Consider the following 13,894-nt stretch of genomic DNA (forward strand, 5'->3'; position numbering starts at 1 on the left):
AGAAAGAGAATTAGTGCATTTAAAAATATTTTGTAACCCTCACCTACCATTATTCCCTCTTTCTCCCTCTTCCTTTGGAATCTGTGAACTCTGATGATTAAGTTAATTTTTTTCCCAAGTTTTCGTGATGATTAATTTTTGCAATAAACTATTATGTTTGTTCCTTTGTCGGATTATGTCAGATCAAAAATTTACCAAGACAGCTTTGTCCTACACATAAACCGTGTTTCACACTGTCTTAGGCCGATTTTGTGGGCACGGTCAACACGATTACTTCTTCAAATTGCATTTCTTCTGAAATGCGACAATAGAAATAATATCCTATGGGGGTTTAGAAAGTGATTTGGACAATGCTAAGAACATTATTGGAGACACAAAAGGACGTATTTTAACATGTATGGCAGGATTATTCAATATCTATTAACTAAATACAAGTAATTAAGAGTAATTTAAAAACAAGTTCATTAAAAGTTAAAATATTTGGCATGGCCACATGGCCCACTCTTTTTAATGGAAAACAATTAATAATTAATTAAACATTTTTTTCTCTTTCATTAAAAATTGTGTTTATTTTTGTGCAGCTACAAATATTAGGTTTATAACACCCGGTTGATCTCTTATTTTTAGGGAACATGGTCAACATATCTCAATTTCTCTCATGTTCACATAGCCTCTTCCTATATATATGGATAAATCGTTAATTCATGTGGCCTTGTCTTGTGATGGGGAAGGTGGTCGTGAGCACTCTGACAATCAAGTAAATTTATTTTGGATTAAGCATATGGATGTGGGAAGTGCTGAAGATGTGAACCATGATATAAGGGGTTCGAATATGAGAGTACGTAGAGAGTATAAGTGAGAGAGAAAAGTTATAGCTTGAGTATATAAAGTTGTATTACCTTCAAATGACATTAAGTGTGAGCTTTTATAATATTAGAGAAGAAATAATAACCGTTAGATGAAGAAACAAGTGGTGTCATCTTAACGGCTGAAGCATCTTATAATAGGCTTCATTCTATCAAATCCTAGGCTCAGTTGCATTTAATATTATAACCATTTGCAACCCTATGACATAGCTTGTAAGGACTAAACTTGATATTTTGTTTGTTTTTTTTTTTTTGGATATCTAGGTATCCCAACTTACACCAGACTAAATCCTGGACCCCTAAGATTCATGCCCCTAGAACCTTGGAGGGGGTAAATAGCGGGTTATACCTTAACTGGATCACAGGTTCCCTCCATTGCCTGTACACTTCTGCGCACAAGAGACCCTCCTCCACAGTGATTGCTCCATACCAAATTTTTTGACCGCAGGTTCCCATCAGGAATCGAACTTTCCACCCTGCCGCTGGAAGCAAGACAATGTTGATTGATCCATCAATTGAGCTGTGCCCCGGGGGGCCTAAACTTGATATTTTGACTTGGAAGAGTGGTTACTACAGTGAGATGTTATATAAATCAATTAAATAAGGTCTTGTGCAAAAGATCCCTGCAATGCCTCGCATCGAACCGGTTCGCCTCGCCCGTGAGGGTTCAGCTCCATTCATAGGGGTTCGACCTCTTCATGGGAGGTTTGAAGAATTGGCTCACGGGTTTGGTGATGCGGAGTGTGGCTTGGATTCGTTCATTATGTGGCTGTCACGTAGTCATCTTATAAAGCCTTGTTGGAAGAGGCGAAACAACACCTTTATGACGTGCTTGATATATAGGAAATGAGCATGATCAAGGAGAGAGACATAAAATGACATTTATCAATTGCATTACTCGATTCTATTTAATACAGTACGGTAAACTGTAACATCAAACAAAGTTAGAATAGAGTGAAAAAGTACAAAATATAAAAAATAGTCATGTCTAATTCACCATATCAAAATGTCATTAAATGACATTTGTCATACTGTAACTTTACATAGCTAGCAAAAAGAGTGATAGGCAATCGGATTTGTTAGTTGTTCTACACAATGAAGTGCAACCAAAATGTCACTAAACCATGATTGAAAAGAGGGACACAGTGAAATTCATTAATTGCGTTGTTCAGTTAGTCTAATGCAGTATTGTAAACTATAAGAACAGACATGGTTAAGAAAAGCGAAAACCTATAAAATGTCAAAAATTATCGTCTTGTCTAACTAATCGTACCAAAATGTCATCAGATGACAAATTTGTGATGGAAAAAATGGTATGCAACAGTATTTGTTGGTTGTCCAACCTAACGTGATAATTGAATTGGACTTTAACCTCAAGATAGTAAAGTTTTTACCCACACAATTAAAGAAACTAATAAACAAATTATAGTATAATTTAAGAATTAAATATTCCAACGGATAAACTCATTTTAATGGAAAATAATTACTTATTGTTAAACATTTTTTTTCTCTTTTGTTAAAATTGTGTTTGATTATGTTCAGATCCTCATTAATCTAAGCCATAAGGGAATCCCTTAAGTCTACGAAACTGTCTTGTGTAGCTACAAATTGAACACGATTCAAAAGAGGGCCGTACATTGAAATTTATCAATCGCAATTTCGATTGATTTAACGTAAGACAGTAAACTATATAAGATCAGGCATGATTGAAGAAAAACCAAAAATTTATCGTTTCTCGCATTCATGATTTAATAGAACATTTAAATAATAATACTTCCAAATTTAGATATCTAAATTTTGAGGTATTATAGTTTGCTATCAGATATCAAAGTTATAAATAAATTAACAAAGTGTAATAGCTACGTCTAGGTGCATCAATTGTTTAAATCACAAAAAATAAGCAATGGGTATGTACAAGTTTTAAATAGATGGTTATGACTTAGGAATCAAGCACATTGAATTCGTGGCTAGAAATATCTCCATTCGCCATTCGAAGGAAAATTGTTAGGATCCAAGGTAAGTAAATTTCCATTTATCTTCATGTGTACTTTACATTGTTAAATGTATAAATGTGTTTCCAAAATTTTTTATTATGTAAAATTGATATTTGATTTTTATATTTTATGTCATTAATGCTTTTCATGACAAATTCATGCGAATCAATGCATTCAAAAACATACATGAAGTTTCAAGGTATAAAAAACTTAAATGAGTTAAAGAATATTTTTAAAAATATATATCCCGATTTCTTTTATCATGAGATATATATCTATGCCACAAAAGGTGTGAATGAAAAAGGTAAGGCGTACCCGATTAATGTTCAATAATAACGTTAATATTAACTGCTTTATGGTACTACTGATAGGACGAATAAAGTTCCAAATAATAATTGTTCAATACATTCTGATGGGTTAGGCAATACACTTAGTGAGTTCACGATATTAATGTTAAGTTTCTTTTTAAGAAATGAAAGAAAAAGATGATACATATTGATATATTTTTATATCATAAGCATGGACCATATGCATAAGATTTGTTTATTGAGTATTTGCTCATTCCACGCTATTTCTCCCCATTTTCAGATTATGAAAGCAAAATGATTCGAGGTGACGACTTGCAATGACACTGACTCAGTATTATCACATTTAAATATTGAATTCGTTTTATAAATAAAGTTAACATTCAATTTTATTGTCTTATAATTTTATTAAGCACAAATTATTTTTAAAAAATAAATCATTATGTTTATTAATGTGAAGAAAAATTTAAATCCTTTTGCATTTATGATTTGAAGAGAAAATTAAATGATAATACTGTCAAATCAAAGTGTCTATATTTAGGGGTGTTACATAAGCATTGACCTCTTTTTTTGTACCAATGACGTGGATAACATATTCCAACCCCACTCTCGTGCACGCAAGTTGTCTCCAACACACTTGGACGAATTATTAGTCTAAGGTATGTAAGATTGAATATGGGATGTGAATTAGACGTGAGCCACTAAGGTATTCGAGCATCAGGGGTGTATGAAAAATATACAAGAAAACGAGAGAATATCAAAAAGCTTTTTTGTATTCAAAATTACATCCCTACTTTAATTACAATAATTGAGTTCTTATAGTAGTGAGAATGATGTGGGAGCCTTTGGATGAGGAGGTGTGTGCCTTCATCTAAACAATTTGGATAATGCTCCTATACCAGGCCTAATGATAGAGGCATTCTCTCCCATTTTTTCTCATCTCGACGGGTCCTATGATTAAAAAAATTCCCCAAAAAACCCACCCCACCTCGAACTGTGAGAGGGGCTGCACTACTAGGCCTCTTACAAGCCCGGTAGTGTAGCATGGTCTAAACAATTTAGGCATCCCATTACAGATGTCCCATCAAATTTCCTAGGTCATGTAGCATTTAGCCTCCGTTTGGCTCCCCATTAATTTTCATTCTATTACATTTCATTTTTTTCTCTTTTATTTTCAACCACACAATCTTTCATAAAATAATATTAAACGTAAATCGAAAACTTTTTCTTTTTTTCTCAACCACTCATTTTTTAAAAAAATACTGTTCTACCCATTTTCATTTCTAGAAAATGGGGGTCAAACAGGGCTTAATGTATCTAAGAAGGCAATCACTCCCTAAGTCAGAGCATACAGATAAGGACCATGTTACATTCACCTAATGATTTACACAATCTTTTACACATACAACACGTGGCGGCTCCCTAAGATTGTGTAAATCTTTGTGTACAAATAGTTTAATCCTATAGATAATAGGCTAACAAGACATGACATTTGTTTGCTGCAGGTTGTCATGAGAATTGTACTTTAGTTGGAGCGTAACCACTTCAACCAAAACGCCTCCGCTTTGCCACTTGTTGACATTGTGTATGTGTCTCTTTACTGTGATTCTACGTGGACCACATGGACTTCAGGTTCAGCCTTGATAGCTAGACGTAATAATAAGAATAAGAATTGTCCAAATTCATTAAAGCCAAAAATGTTAAACGAAACAAAATTTGTCGGCTGTCCAATATGGTGCAATGGTGAACCAAAATAAGATTTACTAATCACATATATTCAAGGAATTTTAAACATTCTAGCTAGTTGTTTATTGGATTTTTGACTTTGAAATAGTAAGATTCTAATCCCATAAAATCATAGAAATTAATAACTAAATTAGTAGCACAATCTAAGCAAAAAATTCTGCATGGCCATGTGAGTGAACTTATATAATTAGGTGCATCATGACTTCATACACCCAACATTATCGGCCTCTTCTTATTATCAACGGACAAATAGATTGAGAATAACCCTTTTTTTACTCTTTTTTTTCGATCCTCCGCATATAAATTTGAATATTAAATTTGTACTAATTACCAAATCTTGTTTAAAATAAAATAAAAAATATTTTGCGGTTAAGATGCATTTGATTACGAGCATGAAATTTACAAAATAAATAAATAAATAAATTCTAAATAATTCAATTGCCTATAATTCATTTGTATGAAAATATTAATTATATGTATTTGATTGATTTAGTTTTCAACGTAGAAAATATTATACTTGTCAATTTTTTATTGGTAGATATATGAGAGAGAGAAAGAGAGATTGAATTACTTAGAAAATAAAAACAACCCATTCCTAAAAAAATATTTTCTTTGTTTTCAAAGAAAATATGACCACGAAAGAAAAAATTGTCACTAAATACCCCAAAAGTAAGAAATTGGTCGGAAAATACATTTTTCATGGGGAAAAAAAACTAATCAAATACACATTAATTATTTTATACTGGTCAACGTATCCTTTGGGGAAAAATAATTGGCTTTACGCTAGTTGGAATATGTGATCACAAGGCACGTCTCTTCCTTGATCTAATTTTTATTTCTATTGGTAGATGGAATTATAGCATTTATTATTTATAAAAAGTGGAGACTTCGAGCTAAAGTCAGCTAAAGAAATGTAAATATTAAGTTTGACTCTTATTTGGATATATTTTGTATTAGGGTTTTTTCCCCACGTTATAATTGAGCTAGATCGTCATGTTGATTATAAATTTAATTGAGCATGTCGTGTCAACAATAACAATAAGCCGTTTGTTCAAAAAAGCATGTCATGTTCGGTTAAGCTTCAAATGAGAGAAAAAAAGTAAGTAAAGCCTAAAAACTTTACATTTTGCACTAAAATTTTCTTATAAAGTCACTTTATACTTTGTCAAATATGATCAAATACATTTTTTGAATTTCATCTTCTTCAGCCTTTTTCAATACTTGCGGAATCAATTTCTTATAATACGATAAAGTTGGTAGTAAAGAATTAGTGGACCATTGACATTTCATTTTCAGGAACATGATCCAGTGCAGAGGCTTCTTCTACATAATTAATTATTTTTCAAAAGGTATAAGCAATTTTTTTAATTATTTTGGATGGATAATTGTTTCTTGATGGGACCATATGACGGCTTCACATCCCATGGTGAAGACGATTAGAACATGCGTCCATGGGAAAATTGACGATAATTAAGGATTGAACATGTGGCCATTCCTAAGTCGTTTGCTCGGGTTTTAAAAAGAATCAATTCAATACAGTTTAAAAGTCTCAATGTTACTCTTTCTTTATCAATCTTAGCATAACATTAGTTTTTTATTTAAATTTTTGGAAACTAGTCGACCACGATTTCAAAAAATAAAAATCCCGAATTCAATAGCCTTCTTGGATCAGAAACAGAGCCAAGATATGCATGAATCAAAGTTGTGTTGTCTTAACATACCGAAGAAAAGAAAAGAGACTTAAGAATAACGATTAATGTTGAAATTTTATGAAATTTTAAACCTCATGAAATTGAAAATCTAATTATTTAATTGTTAAGATCCTCCATGTCAATCACCAAGAGAATTATTGAATGCATAACATACCTTAATTCTTTGAAAATGTTTCTTTAATACTGGATTTTGATTCCGAATATTGAATTTTGAAAAGCAACTCGCAATCCTTTCTTGATTGGTTCTTGCTTTCAATTTTGATTGCCTTGTTCTCGAGTTTAATTGCTTCAATCAATTCTTCTTGATTGTTAATCTTTACAATGAGTTTTTTATTTTCTTATTCAATATGTTTTCTTTATTAATTCTTGTGTTGATGGGATGACACAAAGAATGAGAAGTTGTATATGAATTGGGGATCATAACTATATATATAGTTTTCATATGTATTTCGCCCGTCATGAAATACAATTCTAAAAAAATATGGTATCTACACATAACTCAACCCACACTTTATTTAAACGTCTTAAGCTCAACAATTTAATGCTTTATTATATCACTTTGATATTGGGCTTCACTTTAAGATAGCTTATACACAATTAACTACATATGTAGATCCACATGATAAATTAAAATTTCACCAACAATTTTCCACTTGGACCACATGTGTTACCTGATAACTATGTATAACCTTATGATGCTAAAACTTTTGCCATCATAACCAAAAGTACTTCCAAACAATCTCGTCTATCAATTATGTTAATATAGGATTAAAGCGGTTTTCATTACAAATATCAGAACTAAATCACCAACGGTCTCGTATATCAACACAATCAAATGATATAAATCAAGCGTAAATGTATAGTATGGAAATTACATGTAATGTAATCTAAACATGCCTATTTTTAACTGATTCTATATTATTCTTTAATGAGATCTACTATAAACTTTAATTAGAGTGAAACTGCACTGAATACATTATTTTTAAATGAATCGAATATCTATCGATAAATATATGTACCTAAAATAGACAACTTCTGAATATAGACTCTTACTAAACTAGTATGTCATCAAAAGATTAAGAACTATGTGAGCAATAAGCTCAAGAAAGACATTGGGTGATAGTCCTTTAATGAGTGGATTCACAATTATAGAGTTTGTCATAATATGTTCCATAAAAACTTGAACATTCTTAATCTTTCCTTGACAACCAAGAACTTAATGTCTATAAATTTTGACATCATCGAGCTCCTTTTGAAATATAAGATTGCTATTATTATGGAATAACTAAAGTGGTTTTTAAAATCTATCCAAAATATGCAACCTAATGACATAATTTTTTTAGTCATATTCCATAATCAATATTAGAATACCTAATGACCAATTTGATCTGATTTTCTTGAATGTGATTATGTAATCCTTAGTTCTCTTTTAATACGAAATAACTTAATTAGCTGCTTTACAAATATTCATCTCAGAGTTACTTAAATATTTGCCTAATATTCAAATAATGAATGACATTAAACTCCCAACCACTGAAGCACAGGAAAATTTCTGTATTTTCTTCTCTTTAAGCTTATCCTTAAGGCATTAATAGATACTAAACTTATCTCCCTTAGCCATATGGATATCGCCTAGTTTACATTCATGCATTCCAAACCTCTTAAAAACCTTTTTTCCATGTAGCTCTTTTATAATAATCCAAAAATACAAAAGAGTCGTTATCAAAATGATCCCAATGTATCGTATCCTTAATATAAAAGAGTCGTCATCAAAATCCCTAATATCTTGGTTTTGTACAAAAGCCTATATCATTACGAGGAAGCAATAGGTCATCGACATGTAATACCAGAAAATATGCTTTCCCCACCGAACTTGTGATATACACAATCATCAACTAAATTCATTTAAAAAACAAACGAAATAATTATTTGATGGAATTTGTGATACAATTGAAAGTGCTTAAACTTATAGATAATTTCTTTGATTTGTAAACCATCTGATGTAGCTTAAAATCAAAATGTATCAAAAATACCATAATAGTCATAAAAAATAATTTTATAGAAATCGGAGAGAGTCTTTTTTATGTCAATGCCTTCATTTTGAGTAAAGCCATTTGCAACAAGACGAATCTTATATCTCGCCGCATCACCTTCCGAATTTCTCTTAGTTTTAAACATTCATTTACAACCAATAGACCTCGCACCTTCAATCAATGGAACGAGTTCCCAAATGTCATCAGCTTTCATGGACTTTATATCTTTATTCATGACATTAATATACTCTTGAGAATTATTCATTTTCATGGCTTGATAAAAGTTGATTAATCAGAACTACTTCCATCAAGCCATCCTTATTTTCTTTGGAGAAAGACTATAAAGTCATTTGGAATTGTTTTTCTCCTTTCTCTAGTTGATTTCCTCAATGTCATTTGTTTTTGATGTTGTTGAGTTTATTTTTCCAAAACAATAGTTTGATTATGTATAGAGGATTTTGTAATATTGTCTGGATCCGAAATTGCTTCTTGAACAAGATATGAGCAAGAATTTATTACTGATCCTGATCATTTTCAATTGTAACAGAACACACACACACATCCTTCCTCAAAGACAAAATCTCTTAACTTTAAAACCTTATCTCCCCCTGCAAACTCTGCATCTTCAAGGAATCGTATATTTTCTATTTTCGAAAATTTATCTAATAGTGGGATCTTTAAAATTTTTTAACCCTTTAACAGTTTCTTTATTTGGAACTTTATTAAAAATATAAGTTGCAGTCTTTAGTACTTTTTCCTAGAGAGTTTTGGTAAAGGTGAAATGATTAGTCATACTCCTTACAAATCCTTAAGTATTCTGTTTCGTTTTTTAGTAACATCATTCATGCTAGGGAACCCTGGCATGGTGCATTGTGGGATGATTCCACATTTCTCTAGGAATTTTAACAAAAATCCTAGACATTGTTCTCTTGATCCGTCATATCTATTATAATATTCACCACCACTATCGATCTAACATATTTTATTCTTTTTGTTGAGTTGATTTTCAACCTAGTCAAGTAAGCTTTGAATATGTCCAGTGATTGATATTTCTCTTGATAAGATATGGGTACCATAGTGCAAAAAAGATTCATCTATAAACATAATAAATTACCGTTGACAATTTCAAAAAGTCAAAGGAAATTGCCCACAGATATTCGTATAAATTAGTTCTAAGACGTCTGGAGTCCTATTGACACATAATCTCCTTATATTTGTCTGTTTCCCCTCTATGTGGTTAACTTAATGGATTCTCCTTATATTTAATTTTAAAACATTAAAATAATATTTAACGTAAATGAGAAGAAAAGAAAAGGATAGAATCATACATATAAAAGGGTAAAAAGTAAAATATATTTGTTTTTGTCATATTTTACCTTATAACAATTCTTTTATGTTTTATAAAATAAAAAAAGATGTGAGAGCAAATCATCTAGAAATCATATATTGAATAAGATGAACTTTATCAAATGCAATTTATTTTTCAACATTCCTCATCGTTCTTACTCGTCTTGAAACTAAAACAAGAATTACACATTGGAATTAAGAATGACAACGGGGTTCTCCTAGTCGATCCTGATCTGATATTTGAAATATATTTATATTATTCCTTCATAAATTTTTGAGCAAGAATTTAAATGTCCTATTTTACTATTATGTTTACTCATTTTATTTTTAATTATAACTAAAATTTCAACATATAACATAAAATAAAATAAAATAAAAAAGAGCGGGAAGTGATATTCCTTGTCCTTGCCCCAATTTCCTAGCGGGACAGGACTACAAACTAGGTCATCAATTAACTCAAACACATAGGGTGCATTTGATACTGTTCTCAAGTTGTTTTAGTTTTAGTTTTTAGGGTCTGTTTGGGCCCGATTTTTTCACAAAAAAATTGATTTTTTAACCGTTATTTCACTATTTCAGTTATCATATTTGACTTCTTTTCACACAGGTGGACCCCACTTTTTTCCTAACGGTCAAAAAATCAATTCTCAAAATCACTCCCAAACTGGCTTTTAGTTTTGCAAAACATTGAAAGCACGTTTGATCTAGTATTTTTAAAAATGACTTTTTGAAAATGCATTTTTTAAAAATAAGGATAAACTTATAACATAAAATTCAAAATATATTTTTATTGTTTTTAGTGAAAATTTTGAAACACTCATAACATGAAAAACAAGCGTTCAAATAAAATTTTAAAAGTTAATAAATTTAAAAAATAAAAGTATAAAATTCTAACAAACAAAATTCAAAAAAGAAAATTCAAGAAAAATGAATTCTAAAAATAAAAATGATAAAATCCAAAAATTAAAATTTTGAAAAAAAAAATAAAAATAAAAATAAAATCTACAATTTTAAAAAACTAAAAATTCTAAAAGAATAAAATTATAAAATTTTCTAGAATAAAATATTTAAATGAACATAGATAAAAATATTCTCAATCACATCATCAATTTTAATTTTTATATTTTGAAATCAATTTATTAATCATTTTTATTTTTGTAGATAGAGAAAATATTGTAAAATTTGAAACGTATTTATTATTTCATAATATACTAACATAAATTTGTTTTATTTTTATTGAATAATCAAATTTCGTAAAATAAAATATCATACAATAATTTTTCAAAATTTCAAGCCAAACATATTTTATAGTTTTCTGTTTTGAGGAAAAATTTAAAATAACAAACCAATCCATTTTTTAGCAATTTAAAACAAGCACTTATAAATTATAAATGAATTTAAAATTGAAACATGGATAAAATCAAATAAGCCCTTATTTTTGGAATCATGAAAATGTTTGGAAACTATTCATGAAGGGAAAAATTTATATGTCAAGCGTATTCTTGAAAAATTTACGTGTCAAGCGTATTCTTTATACCATTTCAAAACCCAGGTTGAAAATTCAAAATTCAAGTAGAAATTTAATTAATAAAAAATATTTATTAAATAAATATAATAAAGTCACAGTTTAACAATTATTGGCCACAAATTAATTTATTGACCACATATCATCAAATTAATTGGTCACAAATATTTTCGAGGTCATAGATCAAAAAATTTTCAGGTCACAGATTATCAAATTTTAAGATCACGGACCAAATTTTAAGGTTAAGGACCATCGCCAAAAAAAAAAAAAAAAAAAACACACACCGACAATCAACCCCAACCACCAAGCACCCCACCTTGATCCCGATCCACCGCCACCTCTATCAAATCTCCAACCACCATCTCGACTATCGCCAAAAACCACTAAGATTGTCACCACTAATCACACAACACCCCAACCCACAATCTCACCAACATAACCACGTCTCCTAACACAATCACTGTCAGAAATTGCAAACAATACACCACCGGCACCTCCCAACCTCAACACTGCTACCTAAATCATGACATCGTCAACACCACTGTACTCATGGTACCCCACAAACCAGATTCGAAGCCACCTACCTACCACATCACATCTGAACCACTGCAAATTGATCAACACACCAATGTACACCGGCATGCAACCACCACCGCATCCTCACCCACCATCACCGCAACCAACCACACCATTATCTCACAGCATCGATCTGAGACTAAATGTCGCTGCAACAACTAAGATCTGAGCGTGAGCACAGTTCGTCGCAGCGGCGCTCTTATCCAAGCATCACCACAGCATACGTCAGGTAAATATGGTAGACTGACCAGCGATTGATGGAACCGACGATGAATGATACACAGAGACGATGAAGAAGAATAAAAAATGGGTGGAGAGAAATTAAATGGGGTACAGGGAAAGAGGGCTCCGAGAGAGAGAGAGACGAGGATTTGAATTTGTTTAGGGTTTGTTTGGGTGGCGTGGGTATAAATATATAATACCTGATTTCTGATTAAAAAATCTTCCAATCTGATTTTTGTATTGTCATTTTTAAATACCTGAATTTTTGTAATTTCCACATTCATAAATCGTTAATTTATAAATAGATAAAAATATATACTGAATAAATAAATGACTAGTATTTATTATCCTTAAAATATGTAAGGCCTATTTGGCATCTTTTATTAAAAATTAAAAGGAACATATAAAATTTAAAAGTTACTTTTTAAATTGTTTGATTAATTTTATAAAAATGCATCTTTTAGTTAAAATAAAATTTATAGGAAACTTGTCCAATATACTTTCTTTAAAAGTAATTTTGTAAGAAAAAAGTTATTTTAGAAATTAATTCTCAATTTTTTTTAAATTAGCTCTTTTACAAAATGTAAAATGAAAAATAAAAATTATGTCATACGCGTACATAAATTTTAGGGTAATTGGCACAAAACGTCCCAACGTTTCATGTTGATTGTGGAAAACGTCTATACCTTTCATTTTTTGACATTTTCAAGCCAAAAAATTTCGGCCAACCACCGTCCAAATCACCGGATCTCTATATCACCGAAAAGCCCTCACTCCCCTCTACACATACACTCAATGAGCTTCCATTAATTTCATTCTAATGGTACAAATTCTCCTTCGCGCAGGTTAGGTTTCAATTCTCGATTTCTGAATGAATAACCATGTCCAGGCAACAATAGGGAAGACCTATATGCTCATTGGATGCGCAAGGAGGTGTAGGTATCTCAGGTGGTGGTTCGCGATCATGGGTCCCACCACCGACATAAAAAAATCGCCTGAAAGCTGCACAATGATCGTGTTCAAAGTTCAGCCGATTGGGTTTGATTGTGTGCATTAAAGGATGTTTGAAGACCATGGACAGGGACGTTTTAGTGTGTAGAATCGATCTGGAGGTTGTGTAGGGCATGGGTGTCGCCGGAAGTGAAGATTCCAGCCACCGTTTGTTGTGTGAGTAACCTATTTTGGCTTGAATTTCTAGGAAATTGATTGGAGCTATGACCGGATCTTGGGTAGGTTGTGAAGAGGGAAGTGAGGGTTTCAAGGTGGTATGTTAGTCCGGCCAAAGTGGCGGTTGTGTAGGGCATGGGTGTCACCGGAAGTAAAAATTCTGGCCACAGTTTATTGCATGGGTAACCTCTTTTGGCTTGAATTTCCAGCCAAATTGATTGGAGTTATAGTCGGATCTTGGGTGGGTTACGAAGATGGAAGTGTGGGCTTCAAGATGGTATGTTGGTCCCGTGTCTAAGGTGGCCGGAGGGTAGAGTTTTGGTGGTTCATAAGTGGTGGTTCTAAAATCTTAGTTGTGATGGATTGAGGGAGTATTGTGGATTCAATTGCACTTTTTTAAA

The sequence above is a fragment of the Olea europaea genome, unplaced genomic scaffold, assembly GCF_002742605.1.
Source record: "Olea europaea var. sylvestris unplaced genomic scaffold, O_europaea_v1 scaffold1243, whole genome shotgun sequence".
NCBI lineage: Eukaryota > Viridiplantae > Streptophyta > Magnoliopsida > Lamiales > Oleaceae > Olea > Olea europaea.